Source organism: Microcebus murinus, unplaced genomic scaffold, assembly GCF_040939455.1.
Source record: "Microcebus murinus isolate Inina unplaced genomic scaffold, M.murinus_Inina_mat1.0 scaf070_hap2_Mmur4.0, whole genome shotgun sequence".
Lineage (NCBI taxonomy): Eukaryota > Metazoa > Chordata > Mammalia > Primates > Cheirogaleidae > Microcebus > Microcebus murinus.
This window is the reverse complement of record NW_027439016.1, coordinates 25144-41799: the sequence shown is the minus strand read 5'-3', so window position 1 is coordinate 41799 and position 16656 is coordinate 25144. Positions and strand designations below refer to the sequence as shown.

Here is a 16656-nt window from a genome sequence, read left to right as displayed (position 1 = left end):
GTTTCCTCCAGCGTGTCGGTTCCCACAGAGCAGACCTTTGGTCTGAGACCTGACAGTCCAGATGCCACGCGTGCTGCCGCGTGGCGGCGGTGTCGCGGCTTGGGACAAGAGGAGGCCCCACGGTGCGGGCTGGGGCGCCAGGCACAGCGGCGGGCGCTGAGGGTGGGGGTGACCCCCACCCCGGGCCGCCGCCGCGCTCCCAGAAAGGGGACAGAACGAGAGGCAAAAAAAAAAAAAAAAGCCGCCGCCTAGGGCACCCGTGATTCCCGGGCGGTCTCCCATCCAAGTACTAACGAGGCCCGACCCTGCTTAGCTTCCGAGACCAGAGGAGATGGGGGGCGTTCAGGGTGGTGTGGCCCTAGACGGCGGAGGGCGCCCCTGCCCCGCTCGAGAAGCCGAGCCTCTCTGCGCTTCCCCGCCGCCGCCTCCCGCCCCAGGCCCCGCGCCGGGCCGGGCCTGTTGAGTTCGCCGGCGGCCGGGTCCGGCGGGCTCCGAGGGACCGGGGTGATGGGCGGGGCGGGGCGGGGCGGGGCGGGGCGGGGGGCTGTCTCTCTCTACACACACACACACTCACACTCACTCACACTCACACAAGATGCGCCTCCACGGCTGGACTCGCCAAGGTGGAGACCTTCCAGCCCCCCTCCTCTCCCCGCCTGGCCTCCTTCACCTACCCGCCGCCCACCCCCAGCGCGTCGCCGCCGCTGACTGCGCACGCGCCCGGCGCTCGCCCTCTGACCCCAGCCAGGGGCCGCCCTCCCCCACAACCGCTTTCAGCTGTGCCCCCCTCCCCCCGCCCTGTGGGTGGGCTGCCGCCTATTCCCCCGGGCCAGGACTGGGGCACAGCGCAAGGGGGAGGGGAGCGAGTGTATGGGGCATCTCTCTCTGGGGATGTGTCCCATGGGTGGGGTGGGGTGGGGTGGCGTGGTTTGTGGGGCGCTGAAGAAATCAGTCCCCTCCATCTCCCACCTCTGGAAAACGCCCAAGCCCTTGGAGAACTGCCGGCACCGCTACCGTGGGGGCCGGGACCCTCCTCTGTGTCCTCCTGTGGCCCAGTCCAAGGGGCCTGGGCCTGGCCGGGGCTGCATTGGACCCCGACCACCCTGGCGTGTGGACTCGCCAAAAATCGGCCATTAGATATTGGATTCCAGCTTCCTTGAGGTCATTTCACTAATGAGTGCACCGGAAAGAGTTTCCTAATCCATCTGTGAGGGTGGCAACTGAAAGAGAATTTGAAAGCTGACAGAATAGGCGAGGGAAGGCATAGGAGATTTCCACACCCAGCAAGGAAGCCTTTCCCGAAATGGAAGAAAGAAACGAGCAAACAGAGACACCGGTAGCCCGCCCGGATCAGAGTCTGCCCCCGAGAGAAAGCACCCTGACCAGGTTCACCCGTGGGTGGGTGGCGAGCTAGCGGCATTCAGAAGAGCGAGGCCCGCAGTCTGTGCGGAAGACACCTGCACTCGGGTGTGTGTGGCGGCACAATTCCCAAGCAGCTCCAGATGTTAAACCAAGGAGAAGCCAGGGAGTTCCCAACGCCCCAGGTGTCCTCAGCCCACGACTGGCTGCTGTGGGAATGCGAAGCCCGGCTCCTTGTCTCAGAGCGGGGTTCCCAGGAGGATCAGGCTGAAGCTGGGACTTGGCCGCAAAGTGTCCCCTCGCATGGCCACCCCCTTCCCCTTCCTGCTCCTCTACTCCTGGTGCCCCTCCATCCAGGGGCCAGACCTTAAAGAGTCACCGCAAGAGAATCCTGGTCCCAAAGGAGCCTTCTGGGGGACCGGTGCTGAGAGAGGTTGTGGGCATGGCCCGCTGGGGCTCTGCCCGACCCAGGGCTGAGAGACGCCACCTCCCAGCTCTGGGTCCCTGCAGGAAGTGTTGGCAAGCACAGGGCCGGTCCTCCAAAGGCCCAGGTGCAGGGAGCCCAGGCCAAGCAGCCTGTGGAAGAAGCCACTTGCCGTGCCACCCCGGGAACAGGACTGCAGGCCCCGGCCCTTCCCACCTCCTCCTCCTCCTCTTCCCCCCCACCCCCCGCCCCCACCCCTCCACCGACATGGCACAGGGCTCAGAGACACCTCAGACCCTTGCTACCCAAAGTGCAAAGGGCATCGGTTGCTCCTCCAAACCCCCCGCCCAGCAGACCACGTTGTCCAGCCAGCCCCCGGGCCTCCCTGGGGTGCCCAGCACAAAAGTGCAGACACCCACGGGACCCTCAGTCTCAGTTTTCGGATGTTTTTGCCACTCTAAGGACCCGCAGGCCAGCTGGGCCTTCGGGCAGGACAGAGAGCCCCGGAATCCGACGTGGAGAGCTGCGTGTACGTCCCCATCAGGAGGCGGTCCCCACCTCCGGGGCTCTCCCCTTGCGGGGAGCGGCAGCCCCAGGGCCTCAGGCAAGACACCAGGCTGGGCCCCCCCACGGCACAGCGGGGGGGGGGGGGGGAGGGGGCACAGCGGGGGGGCACGTTCCCCCCGCACAAGCGCCTTAGGGACGGCTGCTGGAGACTGCTGCGGCCACCCTGCTGCCGGGTTTCTGGAGGGCTTCCTGGAAGCAGCGTCCACACCAAGCCCTTGGAAGGCCCAGGCGACGGAGGAGCCAGCCGGTCAGGCAGGGGCCGAGGACGGTGAGAGGCCGGGCGGGAAGGAGCATGTCAGGCAGGGGCAGAGGACGGTGACAGGCCGGGCGGGAAGGAGCCGGTCAGGCGGGGGCCCAGGACAGTGACGGGCCTGGCCGGGGAGGAGCGAGTCAGGCAGGGGCAGAGGAGACGGGCTGGGTAAGGGTTAGGGTTACAGTTAGGGCACAATTCACAATCGCAAAGATGTGGAAGCCACCCGAGTGCCCATCCATCCAGGAGTGCATTAATAAAATGTGGCGCGTGGACACCACGGAGTGCCATTCGGCTGTGAGGAGCAGCGGTGAGAGGGCACCTCTCGTGTTCTCCTGGCCAGAGCTGGAACCCGTTCCAGTAAGCCAAGTATCCCAAGAATGGACACACGAGCACCACGTGAGCGCGCTCACCGGCAAATTGGTACGAACGGATGGACACCTAAGTGGACAGAGAGGAATCCCCTTCCTCGGGTGGGTGTCGGGCGGGTGGGGGGAGGGGATGGGCATACACATCCATTAGGAATGGGGTGGGTGCGCACCGACTGGGGCATGGGCGCACTTGAAGCTAATGACCCGAGGGGGGAGGCTGGGAGAGGGCAACGTACCCGACCTTAACATTGGTACCCCCACAATACGCTGGAGGTATACAACATGAGAGGTAAATGAATAAGAACACAGGGGGGAGGGGGGCACGGGCAACACATGTCACCTGAATACTTGTACTCCCATCATCTGCTTGAAAAGAGAGAGAAAAGAAAATGCAATAATAGAGGCCGGGCGCGGTGGCTCACGCCTGTAATCCTAGCTCTTGGGAGGCCGAGGCGGGTGGATTGCTCAAGGTCAGGAGTTCAAAACCAGCCTGAGCAAGAGCGAGACCCCGTCTCTACTATAAATAGAAAGAAATTGATTGGCCAACTGATATATATATATATATAAAAAAAATTAGCCGGGCATAGTGGCGCATGCCTGTAGTCCCAGCTACTCGGGAGGCTGAGGCAGAAGGATCACTCGAGCCCAGGAGTTTGAGGTTGCTGTGAGCTAGGGTGACGCCACGGCACTCACTCTAGCCTGGACAACAAAGTGAGACTCTGTCTCAAAAAAAAAAAAAAAAAAGAAAAAAAAAAAAAAGAAAATGCAATAATAGAGGTAAGAGACACTTTTTAAAAATAATGAATCCGAAGAGAAAAGTAAAAGGAGGCCTGTGGAGCAGGTCTGGGTGTGACTCCGGATCCCCCAACATCAGGTGCCACCACCAAAGATTCCTACGTGGAGCCCGTAGAACCCCAAAAGCAACGGGACGAGTTCTGGTCACATACTCCCTCAAAATGACATCCTGGCCTTCTTCTGGAACTCCCTCCCCTCTCAGACTCTCAAGGTTTCCTCCAGCGTGTCGGTTCCCACAGAGCAGACCTTTGGTCTGAGACCTGACAGTCCAGATGCCACGCGTGCTGCCGCGTGGCGGCGGTGTCGCGGCTTGGGACAAGAGGAGGCCCCACGGTGCGGGCTGGGGCGCCAGGCACAGCGGCGGGCGCTGAGGGTGGGGGTGACCCCCACCCCGGGCCGCCGCCGCGCTCCCAGAAAGGGGACAGAACGAGAGGCAAAAAAAAAAAAAAAAGCCGCCGCCTAGGGCACCCGTGATTCCCGGGCGGTCTCCCATCCAAGTACTAACGAGGCCCGACCCTGCTTAGCTTCCGAGACCAGAGGAGATGGGGGGCGTTCAGGGTGGTGTGGCCCTAGACGGCGGAGGGCGCCCCTGCCCCGCTCGAGAAGCCGAGCCTCTCTGCGCTTCCCCGCCGCCGCCTCCCGCCCCAGGCCCCGCGCCGGGCCGGGCCTGTTGAGTTCGCCGGCGGCCGGGTCCGGCGGGCTCCGAGGGACCGGGGTGATGGGCGGGGCGGGGCGGGGCGGGGCGGGGCGGGGGGCTGTCTCTCTCTACACACACACACACTCACACTCACTCACACTCACACAAGATGCGCCTCCACGGCTGGACTCGCCAAGGTGGAGACCTTCCAGCCCCCCTCCTCTCCCCGCCTGGCCTCCTTCACCTACCCGCCGCCCACCCCCAGCGCGTCGCCGCCGCTGACTGCGCACGCGCCCGGCGCTCGCCCTCTGACCCCAGCCAGGGGCCGCCCTCCCCCACAACCGCTTTCAGCTGTGCCCCCCTCCCCCCGCCCTGTGGGTGGGCTGCCGCCTATTCCCCCGGGCCAGGACTGGGGCACAGCGCAAGGGGGAGGGGAGCGAGTGTATGGGGCATCTCTCTCTGGGGATGTGTCCCATGGGTGGGGTGGGGTGGGGTGGCGTGGTTTGTGGGGCGCTGAAGAAATCAGTCCCCTCCATCTCCCACCTCTGGAAAACGCCCAAGCCCTTGGAGAACTGCCGGCACCGCTACCGTGGGGGCCGGGACCCTCCTCTGTGTCCTCCTGTGGCCCAGTCCAAGGGGCCTGGGCCTGGCCGGGGCTGCATTGGACCCCGACCACCCTGGCGTGTGGACTCGCCAAAAATCGGCCATTAGATATTGGATTCCAGCTTCCTTGAGGTCATTTCACTAATGAGTGCACCGGAAAGAGTTTCCTAATCCATCTGTGAGGGTGGCAACTGAAAGAGAATTTGAAAGCTGACAGAATAGGCGAGGGAAGGCATAGGAGATTTCCACACCCAGCAAGGAAGCCTTTCCCGAAATGGAAGAAAGAAACGAGCAAACAGAGACACCGGTAGCCCGCCCGGATCAGAGTCTGCCCCCGAGAGAAAGCACCCTGACCAGGTTCACCCGTGGGTGGGTGGCGAGCTAGCGGCATTCAGAAGAGCGAGGCCCGCAGTCTGTGCGGAAGACACCTGCACTCGGGTGTGTGTGGCGGCACAATTCCCAAGCAGCTCCAGATGTTAAACCAAGGAGAAGCCAGGGAGTTCCCAACGCCCCAGGTGTCCTCAGCCCACGACTGGCTGCTGTGGGAATGCGAAGCCCGGCTCCTTGTCTCAGAGCGGGGTTCCCAGGAGGATCAGGCTGAAGCTGGGACTTGGCCTCAAAGTGTCCCCTCGAATGGCCACCCCCTTCCCCTTCCTGCTCCTCTACTCCTGGTGCCCCTCCATCCAGGGGCCAGACCTTAGAGTCACCGCAAGAGAATCCTGGTCCCAAAGGAGCCTTCTGGGGGACCGGTGCTGAGAGAGGTTGTGGGCATGGCCCGCTGGGGCTCTGCCCGACCCAGGGCTGAGAGACGCAACCTCCCAGCTCTGGGTCCCTGCAGGAAGTGTTGGCAAGCACAGGGCCGGTCCTCCAAAGGCCCAGGTGCAGGGAGCCCAGGCCAAGCAGCCTGTGGAAGAAGCCACTTGCCGTGCCACCCCGGGAACAGGACTGCAGGCCCCGGCCCTTCCCACCTCCTCCTCCTCCTCTTCCCCCCCACCCCCCGCCCCCACCCCTCCACCGACATGGCACAGGGCTCAGAGACACCTCAGACCCTTGCTACCCAAAGTGCAAAGGGCATCGGTTGCTCCTCCAAACCCCCCGCCCAGCAGACCACGTTGTCCAGCCAGCCCCCGGGCCTCCCTGGGGTGCCCAGCACAAAAGTGCAGACACCCACGGGACCCTCAGTCTCAGTTTTCGGATGTTTTTGCCACTCTAAGGACCCGCAGGCCAGCTGGGCCTTCGGGCAGGACAGAGAGCCCCGGAATCCGACGTGGAGAGCTGCGTGTACGTCCCCATCAGGAGGCGGTCCCCACCTCCGGGGCTCTCCCCTTGCGGGGAGCGGCAGCCCCAGGGCCTCAGGCAAGACACCAGGCTGGGCCCCCCCACGGCACAGCGGGGGGGGGGGGGGGAGGGGGCACAGCGGGGGGGGGGCACGTTCCCCCGCACAAGCGCCTTAGGGACGGCTGCTGGAGACTGCTGCGGCCACCCTGCTGCCGGGTTTCTGGAGGGCTTCCTGGAAGCAGCGTCCACACCAAGCCCTTGGAAGGCCCAGGCGACGGAGGAGCCAGCCGGTCAGGCAGGGGCCGAGGACGGTGAGAGGCCGGGCGGGAAGGAGCATGTCAGGCAGGGGCAGAGGACGGTGACAGGCCGGGCGGGAAGGAGCCGGTCAGGCGGGGGCCCAGGACAGTGACGGGCCTGGCCGGGGAGGAGCGAGTCAGGCAGGGGCAGAGGAGACGGGCTGGGTAAGGGTTAGGGTTACAGTTAGGGCACAATTCACAATCGCAAAGATGTGGAAGCCACCCGAGTGCCCATCCATCCAGGAGTGCATTAATAAAATGTGGCGCGTGGACACCACGGAGTGCCATTCGGCTGTGAGGAGCAGCGGTGAGAGGGCACCTCTCGTGTTCTCCTGGCCAGAGCTGGAACCCGTTCCAGTAAGCCAAGTATCCCAAGAATGGACACACGAGCACCACGTGAGCGCGCTCACCGGCAAATTGGTACGAACGGATGGACACCTAAGTGGACAGAGAGGAATCCCCTTCCTCGGGTGGGTGTCGGGCGGGTGGGGGGAGGGGATGGGCATACACATCCATTAGGAATGGGGTGGGTGCGCACCGACTGGGGCATGGGCGCACTTGAAGCTAATGACCCGAGGGGGGAGGCTGGGAGAGGGCAACGTACCCGACCTTAACATTGGTACCCCCACAATACGCTGGAGGTATACAACATGAGAGGTAAATGAATAAGAACACAGGGGGGAGGGGGGCACGGGCAACACATGTCACCTGAATACTTGTACTCCCATCATCTGCTTGAAAAGAGAGAGAAAAGAAAATGCAATAATAGAGGCCGGGCGCGGTGGCTCACGCCTGTAATCCTAGCTCTTGGGAGGCCGAGGCGGGTGGATTGCTCAAGGTCAGGAGTTCAAAACCAGCCTGAGCAAGAGCGAGACCCCGTCTCTACTATAAATAGAAAGAAATTGATTGGCCAACTGATATATATATATATATAAAAAAAATTAGCCGGGCATAGTGGCGCATGCCTGTAGTCCCAGCTACTCGGGAGGCTGAGGCAGAAGGATCACTCGAGCCCAGGAGTTTGAGGTTGCTGTGAGCTAGGGTGACGCCACGGCACTCACTCTAGCCTGGACAACAAAGTGAGACTCTGTCTCAAAAAAAAAAAAAAAAAAAGAAAAAAAAAAAAAAGAAAATGCAATAATAGAGGTAAGAGACACTTTTTAAAAATAATGAATCCGAAGAGAAAAGTAAAAGGAGGCCTGTGGAGCAGGTCTGGGTGTGACTCCGGATCCCCCAACATCAGGTGCCACCACCAAAGATTCCTACGTGGAGCCCGTAGAACCCCAAAAGCAACGGGACGAGTTCTGGTCACATACTCCCTCAAAATGACATCCTGGCCTTCTTCTGGAACTCCCTCCCCTCTCAGACTCTCAAGGTTTCCTCCAGCGTGTCGGTTCCCACAGAGCAGACCTTTGGTCTGAGACCTGACAGTCCAGATGCCACGCGTGCTGCCGCGTGGCGGCGGTGTCGCGGCTTGGGACAAGAGGAGGCCCCACGGTGCGGGCTGGGGCGCCAGGCACAGCGGCGGGCGCTGAGGGTGGGGGTGACCCCCACCCCGGGCCGCCGCCGCGCTCCCAGAAAGGGGACAGAACGAGAGGCAAAAAAAAAAAAAAAAGCCGCCGCCTAGGGCACCCGTGATTCCCGGGCGGTCTCCCATCCAAGTACTAACGAGGCCCGACCCTGCTTAGCTTCCGAGACCAGAGGAGATGGGGGGCGTTCAGGGTGGTGTGGCCCTAGACGGCGGAGGGCGCCCCTGCCCCGCTCGAGAAGCCGAGCCTCTCTGCGCTTCCCCGCCGCCGCCTCCCGCCCCAGGCCCCGCGCCGGGCCGGGCCTGTTGAGTTCGCCGGCGGCCGGGTCCGGCGGGCTCCGAGGGACCGGGGTGATGGGCGGGGCGGGGCGGGGCGGGGCGGGGCGGGGGGCTGTCTCTCTCTACACACACACACACTCACACTCACTCACACTCACACAAGATGCGCCTCCACGGCTGGACTCGCCAAGGTGGAGACCTTCCAGCCCCCCTCCTCTCCCCGCCTGGCCTCCTTCACCTACCCGCCGCCCACCCCCAGCGCGTCGCCGCCGCTGACTGCGCACGCGCCCGGCGCTCGCCCTCTGACCCCAGCCAGGGGCCGCCCTCCCCCACAACCGCTTTCAGCTGTGCCCCCCTCCCCCCGCCCTGTGGGTGGGCTGCCGCCTATTCCCCCGGGCCAGGACTGGGGCACAGCGCAAGGGGGAGGGGAGCGAGTGTATGGGGCATCTCTCTCTGGGGATGTGTCCCATGGGTGGGGTGGGGTGGGGTGGCGTGGTTTGTGGGGCGCTGAAGAAATCAGTCCCCTCCATCTCCCACCTCTGGAAAACGCCCAAGCCCTTGGAGAACTGCCGGCACCGCTACCGTGGGGGCCGGGACCCTCCTCTGTGTCCTCCTGTGGCCCAGTCCAAGGGGCCTGGGCCTGGCCGGGGCTGCATTGGACCCCGACCACCCTGGCGTGTGGACTCGCCAAAAATCGGCCATTAGATATTGGATTCCAGCTTCCTTGAGGTCATTTCACTAATGAGTGCACCGGAAAGAGTTTCCTAATCCATCTGTGAGGGTGGCAACTGAAAGAGAATTTGAAAGCTGACAGAATAGGCGAGGGAAGGCATAGGAGATTTCCACACCCAGCAAGGAAGCCTTTCCCGAAATGGAAGAAAGAAACGAGCAAACAGAGACACCGGTAGCCCGCCCGGATCAGAGTCTGCCCCCGAGAGAAAGCACCCTGACCAGGTTCACCCGTGGGTGGGTGGCGAGCTAGCGGCATTCAGAAGAGCGAGGCCCGCAGTCTGTGCGGAAGACACCTGCACTCGGGTGTGTGTGGCGGCACAATTCCCAAGCAGCTCCAGATGTTAAACCAAGGAGAAGCCAGGGAGTTCCCAACGCCCCAGGTGTCCTCAGCCCACGACTGGCTGCTGTGGGAATGCGAAGCCCGGCTCCTTGTCTCAGAGCGGGGTTCCCAGGAGGATCAGGCTGAAGCTGGGACTTGGCCTCAAAGTGTCCCCTCGAATGGCCACCCCCTTCCCCTTCCTGCTCCTCTACTCCTGGTGCCCCTCCATCCAGGGGCCAGACCTTAGAGTCACCGCAAGAGAATCCTGGTCCCAAAGGAGCCTTCTGGGGGACCGGTGCTGAGAGAGGTTGTGGGCATGGCCCGCTGGGGCTCTGCCCGACCCAGGGCTGAGAGACGCAACCTCCCAGCTCTGGGTCCCTGCAGGAAGTGTTGGCAAGCACAGGGCCGGTCCTCCAAAGGCCCAGGTGCAGGGAGCCCAGGCCAAGCAGCCTGTGGAAGAAGCCACTTGCCGTGCCACCCCGGGAACAGGACTGCAGGCCCCGGCCCTTCCCACCTCCTCCTCCTCCTCTTCCCCCCCACCCCCCGCCCCCACCCCTCCACCGACATGGCACAGGGCTCAGAGACACCTCAGACCCTTGCTACCCAAAGTGCAAAGGGCATCGGTTGCTCCTCCAAACCCCCCGCCCAGCAGACCACGTTGTCCAGCCAGCCCCCGGGCCTCCCTGGGGTGCCCAGCACAAAAGTGCAGACACCCACGGGACCCTCAGTCTCAGTTTTCGGATGTTTTTGCCACTCTAAGGACCCGCAGGCCAGCTGGGCCTTCGGGCAGGACAGAGAGCCCCGGAATCCGACGTGGAGAGCTGCGTGTACGTCCCCATCAGGAGGCGGTCCCCACCTCCGGGGCTCTCCCCTTGCGGGGAGCGGCAGCCCCAGGGCCTCAGGCAAGACACCAGGCTGGGCCCCCCCACGGCACAGCGGGGGGGGGGGGGGAGGGGGCACAGCGGGGGGGGGCACGTTCCCCCGCACAAGCGCCTTAGGGACGGCTGCTGGAGACTGCTGCGGCCACCCTGCTGCCGGGTTTCTGGAGGGCTTCCTGGAAGCAGCGTCCACACCAAGCCCTTGGAAGGCCCAGGCGACGGAGGAGCCAGCCGGTCAGGCAGGGGCCGAGGACGGTGAGAGGCCGGGCGGGAAGGAGCATGTCAGGCAGGGGCAGAGGACGGTGACAGGCCGGGCGGGAAGGAGCCGGTCAGGCGGGGGCCCAGGACAGTGACGGGCCTGGCCGGGGAGGAGCGAGTCAGGCAGGGGCAGAGGAGACGGGCTGGGTAAGGGTTAGGGTTACAGTTAGGGCACAATTCACAATCGCAAAGATGTGGAAGCCACCCGAGTGCCCATCCATCCAGGAGTGCATTAATAAAATGTGGCGCGTGGACACCACGGAGTGCCATTCGGCTGTGAGGAGCAGCGGTGAGAGGGCACCTCTCGTGTTCTCCTGGCCAGAGCTGGAACCCGTTCCAGTAAGCCAAGTATCCCAAGAATGGACACACGAGCACCACGTGAGCGCGCTCACCGGCAAATTGGTACGAACGGATGGACACCTAAGTGGACAGAGAGGAATCCCCTTCCTCGGGTGGGTGTCGGGCGGGTGGGGGGAGGGGATGGGCATACACATCCATTAGGAATGGGGTGGGTGCGCACCGACTGGGGCATGGGCGCACTTGAAGCTAATGACCCGAGGGGGGAGGCTGGGAGAGGGCAACGTACCCGACCTTAACATTGGTACCCCCACAATACGCTGGAGGTATACAACATGAGAGGTAAATGAATAAGAACACAGGGGGGAGGGGGGCACGGGCAACACATGTCACCTGAATACTTGTACTCCCATCATCTGCTTGAAAAGAGAGAGAAAAGAAAATGCAATAATAGAGGCCGGGCGCGGTGGCTCACGCCTGTAATCCTAGCTCTTGGGAGGCCGAGGCGGGTGGATTGCTCAAGGTCAGGAGTTCAAAACCAGCCTGAGCAAGAGCGAGACCCCGTCTCTACTATAAATAGAAAGAAATTGATTGGCCAACTGATATATATATATATATAAAAAAAATTAGCCGGGCATAGTGGCGCATGCCTGTAGTCCCAGCTACTCGGGAGGCTGAGGCAGAAGGATCACTCGAGCCCAGGAGTTTGAGGTTGCTGTGAGCTAGGGTGACGCCACGGCACTCACTCTAGCCTGGACAACAAAGTGAGACTCTGTCTCAAAAAAAAAAAAAAAAAAGAAAAAAAAAAAAAAGAAAATGCAATAATAGAGGTAAGAGACACTTTTTAAAAATAATGAATCCGAAGAGAAAAGTAAAAGGAGGCCTGTGGAGCAGGTCTGGGTGTGACTCCGGATCCCCCAACATCAGGTGCCACCACCAAAGATTCCTACGTGGAGCCCGTAGAACCCCAAAAGCAACGGGACGAGTTCTGGTCACATACTCCCTCAAAATGACATCCTGGCCTTCTTCTGGAACTCCCTCCCCTCTCAGACTCTCAAGGTTTCCTCCAGCGTGTCGGTTCCCACAGAGCAGACCTTTGGTCTGAGACCTGACAGTCCAGATGCCACGCGTGCTGCCGCGTGGCGGCGGTGTCGCGGCTTGGGACAAGAGGAGGCCCCACGGTGCGGGCTGGGGCGCCAGGCACAGCGGCGGGCGCTGAGGGTGGGGGTGACCCCCACCCCGGGCCGCCGCCGCGCTCCCAGAAAGGGGACAGAACGAGAGGCAAAAAAAAAAAAAAAAGCCGCCGCCTAGGGCACCCGTGATTCCCGGGCGGTCTCCCATCCAAGTACTAACGAGGCCCGACCCTGCTTAGCTTCCGAGACCAGAGGAGATGGGGGGCGTTCAGGGTGGTGTGGCCCTAGACGGCGGAGGGCGCCCCTGCCCCGCTCGAGAAGCCGAGCCTCTCTGCGCTTCCCCGCCGCCGCCTCCCGCCCCAGGCCCCGCGCCGGGCCGGGCCTGTTGAGTTCGCCGGCGGCCGGGTCCGGCGGGCTCCGAGGGACCGGGGTGATGGGCGGGGCGGGGCGGGGCGGGGCGGGGCGGGGGGCTGTCTCTCTCTACACACACACACACTCACACTCACTCACACTCACACAAGATGCGCCTCCACGGCTGGACTCGCCAAGGTGGAGACCTTCCAGCCCCCCTCCTCTCCCCGCCTGGCCTCCTTCACCTACCCGCCGCCCACCCCCAGCGCGTCGCCGCCGCTGACTGCGCACGCGCCCGGCGCTCGCCCTCTGACCCCAGCCAGGGGCCGCCCTCCCCCACAACCGCTTTCAGCTGTGCCCCCCTCCCCCCGCCCTGTGGGTGGGCTGCCGCCTATTCCCCCGGGCCAGGACTGGGGCACAGCGCAAGGGGGAGGGGAGCGAGTGTATGGGGCATCTCTCTCTGGGGATGTGTCCCATGGGTGGGGTGGGGTGGGGTGGCGTGGTTTGTGGGGCGCTGAAGAAATCAGTCCCCTCCATCTCCCACCTCTGGAAAACGCCCAAGCCCTTGGAGAACTGCCGGCACCGCTACCGTGGGGGCCGGGACCCTCCTCTGTGTCCTCCTGTGGCCCAGTCCAAGGGGCCTGGGCCTGGCCGGGGCTGCATTGGACCCCGACCACCCTGGCGTGTGGACTCGCCAAAAATCGGCCATTAGATATTGGATTCCAGCTTCCTTGAGGTCATTTCACTAATGAGTGCACCGGAAAGAGTTTCCTAATCCATCTGTGAGGGTGGCAACTGAAAGAGAATTTGAAAGCTGACAGAATAGGCGAGGGAAGGCATAGGAGATTTCCACACCCAGCAAGGAAGCCTTTCCCGAAATGGAAGAAAGAAACGAGCAAACAGAGACACCGGTAGCCCGCCCGGATCAGAGTCTGCCCCCGAGAGAAAGCACCCTGACCAGGTTCACCCGTGGGTGGGTGGCGAGCTAGCGGCATTCAGAAGAGCGAGGCCCGCAGTCTGTGCGGAAGACACCTGCACTCGGGTGTGTGTGGCGGCACAATTCCCAAGCAGCTCCAGATGTTAAACCAAGGAGAAGCCAGGGAGTTCCCAACGCCCCAGGTGTCCTCAGCCCACGACTGGCTGCTGTGGGAATGCGAAGCCCGGCTCCTTGTCTCAGAGCGGGGTTCCCAGGAGGATCAGGCTGAAGCTGGGACTTGGCCTCAAAGTGTCCCCTCGAATGGCCACCCCCTTCCCCTTCCTGCTCCTCTACTCCTGGTGCCCCTCCATCCAGGGGCCAGACCTTAGAGTCACCGCAAGAGAATCCTGGTCCCAAAGGAGCCTTCTGGGGGACCGGTGCTGAGAGAGGTTGTGGGCATGGCCCGCTGGGGCTCTGCCCGACCCAGGGCTGAGAGACGCAACCTCCCAGCTCTGGGTCCCTGCAGGAAGTGTTGGCAAGCACAGGGCCGGTCCTCCAAAGGCCCAGGTGCAGGGAGCCCAGGCCAAGCAGCCTGTGGCAGAAGCCACTTGCCGTGCCACCCCGGGAACAGGACTGCAGGCCCCGGCCCTTCCCACCTCCTCCTCCTCCTCTTCCCCCCCACCCCCCGCCCCCACCCCTCCACCGACATGGCACAGGGCTCAGAGACACCTCAGACCCTTGCTACCCAAAGTGCAAAGGGCATCGGTTGCTCCTCCAAACCCCCCGCCCAGCAGACCACGTTGTCCAGCCAGCCCCCGGGCCTCCCTGGGGTGCCCAGCACAAAAGTGCAGACACCCACGGGACCCTCAGTCTCAGTTTTCGGATGTTTTTGCCACTCTAAGGACCCGCAGGCCAGCTGGGCCTTCGGGCAGGACAGAGAGCCCCGGAATCCGACGTGGAGAGCTGCGTGTACGTCCCCATCAGGAGGCGGTCCCCACCTCCGGGGCTCTCCCCTTGCGGGGAGCGGCAGCCCCAGGGCCTCAGGCAAGACACCAGGCTGGGCCCCCCCACGGCACAGCGGGGGGGGGGGGGAGGGGGCACAGCGGGGGGGGGGGGGGCACGTTCCCCCGCACAAGCGCCTTAGGGACGGCTGCTGGAGACTGCTGCGGCCACCCTGCTGCCGGGTTTCTGGAGGGCTTCCTGGAAGCAGCGTCCACACCAAGCCCTTGGAAGGCCCAGGCGACGGAGGAGCCAGCCGGTCAGGCAGGGGCCGAGGACGGTGAGAGGCCGGGCGGGAAGGAGCATGTCAGGCAGGGGCAGAGGACGGTGACAGGCCGGGCGGGAAGGAGCCGGTCAGGCGGGGGCCCAGGACAGTGACGGGCCTGGCCGGGGAGGAGCGAGTCAGGCAGGGGCAGAGGAGACGGGCTGGGTAAGGGTTAGGGTTACAGTTAGGGCACAATTCACAATCGCAAAGATGTGGAAGCCACCCGAGTGCCCATCCATCCAGGAGTGCATTAATAAAATGTGGCGCGTGGACACCACGGAGTGCCATTCGGCTGTGAGGAGCAGCGGTGAGAGGGCACCTCTCGTGTTCTCCTGGCCAGAGCTGGAACCCGTTCCAGTAAGCCAAGTATCCCAAGAATGGACCACGAGCACCACGTGAGCGCGCTCACCGGCAAATTGGTACGAACGGATGGACACCTAAGTGGACAGAGAGGAATCCCCTTCCTCGGGTGGGTGTCGGGCGGGTGGGGGGAGGGGATGGGCATACACATCCATTAGGAATGGGGTGGGTGCGCACCGACTGGGGCATGGGCGCACTTGAAGCTAATGACCCGAGGGGGGAGGCTGGGAGAGGGCAACGTACCCGACCTTAACATTGGTACCCCCACAATACGCTGGAGGTATACAACATGAGAGGTAAATGAATAAGAACACAGGGGGGAGGGGGGCACGGGCAACACATGTCACCTGAATACTTGTACTCCCATCATCTGCTTGAAAAGAGAGAGAAAAGAAAATGCAATAATAGAGGCCGGGCGCGGTGGCTCACGCCTGTAATCCTAGCTCTTGGGAGGCCGAGGCGGGTGGATTGCTCAAGGTCAGGAGTTCAAAACCAGCCTGAGCAAGAGCGAGACCCCGTCTCTACTATAAATAGAAAGAAATTGATTGGCCAACTGATATATATATATATATAAAAAAAATTAGCCGGGCATAGTGGCGCATGCCTGTAGTCCCAGCTACTCGGGAGGCTGAGGCAGAAGGATCACTCGAGCCCAGGAGTTTGAGGTTGCTGTGAGCTAGGGTGACGCCACGGCACTCACTCTAGCCTGGACAACAAAGTGAGACTCTGTCTCAAAAAAAAAAAAAAAAAAGAAAAAAAAAAAAAAGAAAATGCAATAATAGAGGTAAGAGACACTTTTTAAAAATAATGAATCCGAAGAGAAAAGTAAAAGGAGGCCTGTGGAGCAGGTCTGGGTGTGACTCCGGATCCCCCAACATCAGGTGCCACCACCAAAGATTCCTACGTGGAGCCCGTAGAACCCCAAAAGCAACGGGACGAGTTCTGGTCACATACTCCCTCAAAATGACATCCTGGCCTTCTTCTGGAACTCCCTCCCCTCTCAGACTCTCAAGGTTTCCTCCAGCGTGTCGGTTCCCACAGAGCAGACCTTTGGTCTGAGACCTGACAGTCCAGATGCCACGCGTGCTGCCGCGTGGCGGCGGTGTCGCGGCTTGGGACAAGAGGAGGCCCCACGGTGCGGGCTGGGGCGCCAGGCACAGCGGCGGGCGCTGAGGGTGGGGGTGACCCCCACCCCGGGCCGCCGCCGCGCTCCCAGAAAGGGGACAGAACGAGAGGCAAAAAAAAAAAAAAAAGCCGCCGCCTAGGGCACCCGTGATTCCCGGGCGGTCTCCCATCCAAGTACTAACGAGGCCCGACCCTGCTTAGCTTCCGAGACCAGAGGAGATGGGGGGCGTTCAGGGTGGTGTGGCCCTAGACGGCGGAGGGCGCCCCTGCCCCGCTCGAGAAGCCGAGCCTCTCTGCGCTTCCCCGCCGCCGCCTCCCGCCCCAGGCCCCGCGCCGGGCCGGGCCTGTTGAGTTCGCCGGCGGCCGGGTCCGGCGGGCTCCGAGGGACCGGGGTGATGGGCGGGGCGGGGCGGGGCGGGGCGGGGCGGGGGGCTGTCTCTCTCTACACACACACACACTCACACTCACTCACACTCACACAAGATGCGCCTCCACGGCTGGACTCGCCAAGGTGGAGACCTTCCAGCCCCCCTCCTCTCCCCGCCTGGCCTCCTTCACCTACCCGCCGCCCACCCCCAGCGCGTCGCCGCCGCTGACTGCGCACGCGCCCGGCGCTCGCCCTCTGACCCCAGCCAG

General features: G+C 63.0%; 5 pseudogenes; all 5 read right to left on the bottom strand.

Moving 5' to 3' along the window:
* Positions 1 to 245: 245 nt before the first annotated feature.
* Positions 246 to 364, bottom strand: LOC142869334 (uncharacterized; annotated as a pseudogene).
* Positions 365 to 4222: 3858 nt separating this feature from the next.
* Positions 4223 to 4341, bottom strand: LOC142869333 (uncharacterized; annotated as a pseudogene).
* Positions 4342 to 8200: 3859 nt separating this feature from the next.
* LOC142869332 (uncharacterized) lies at positions 8201 to 8319 on the bottom strand (annotated as a pseudogene).
* A 3856-nt stretch (positions 8320 to 12175) lies between these two features.
* On the bottom strand, positions 12176 to 12294 carry LOC142869331 (uncharacterized; annotated as a pseudogene).
* Positions 12295 to 16153: 3859 nt separating this feature from the next.
* Positions 16154 to 16272, bottom strand: LOC142869330 (uncharacterized; annotated as a pseudogene).
* Positions 16273 to 16656: the final 384 nt, after the last annotated feature.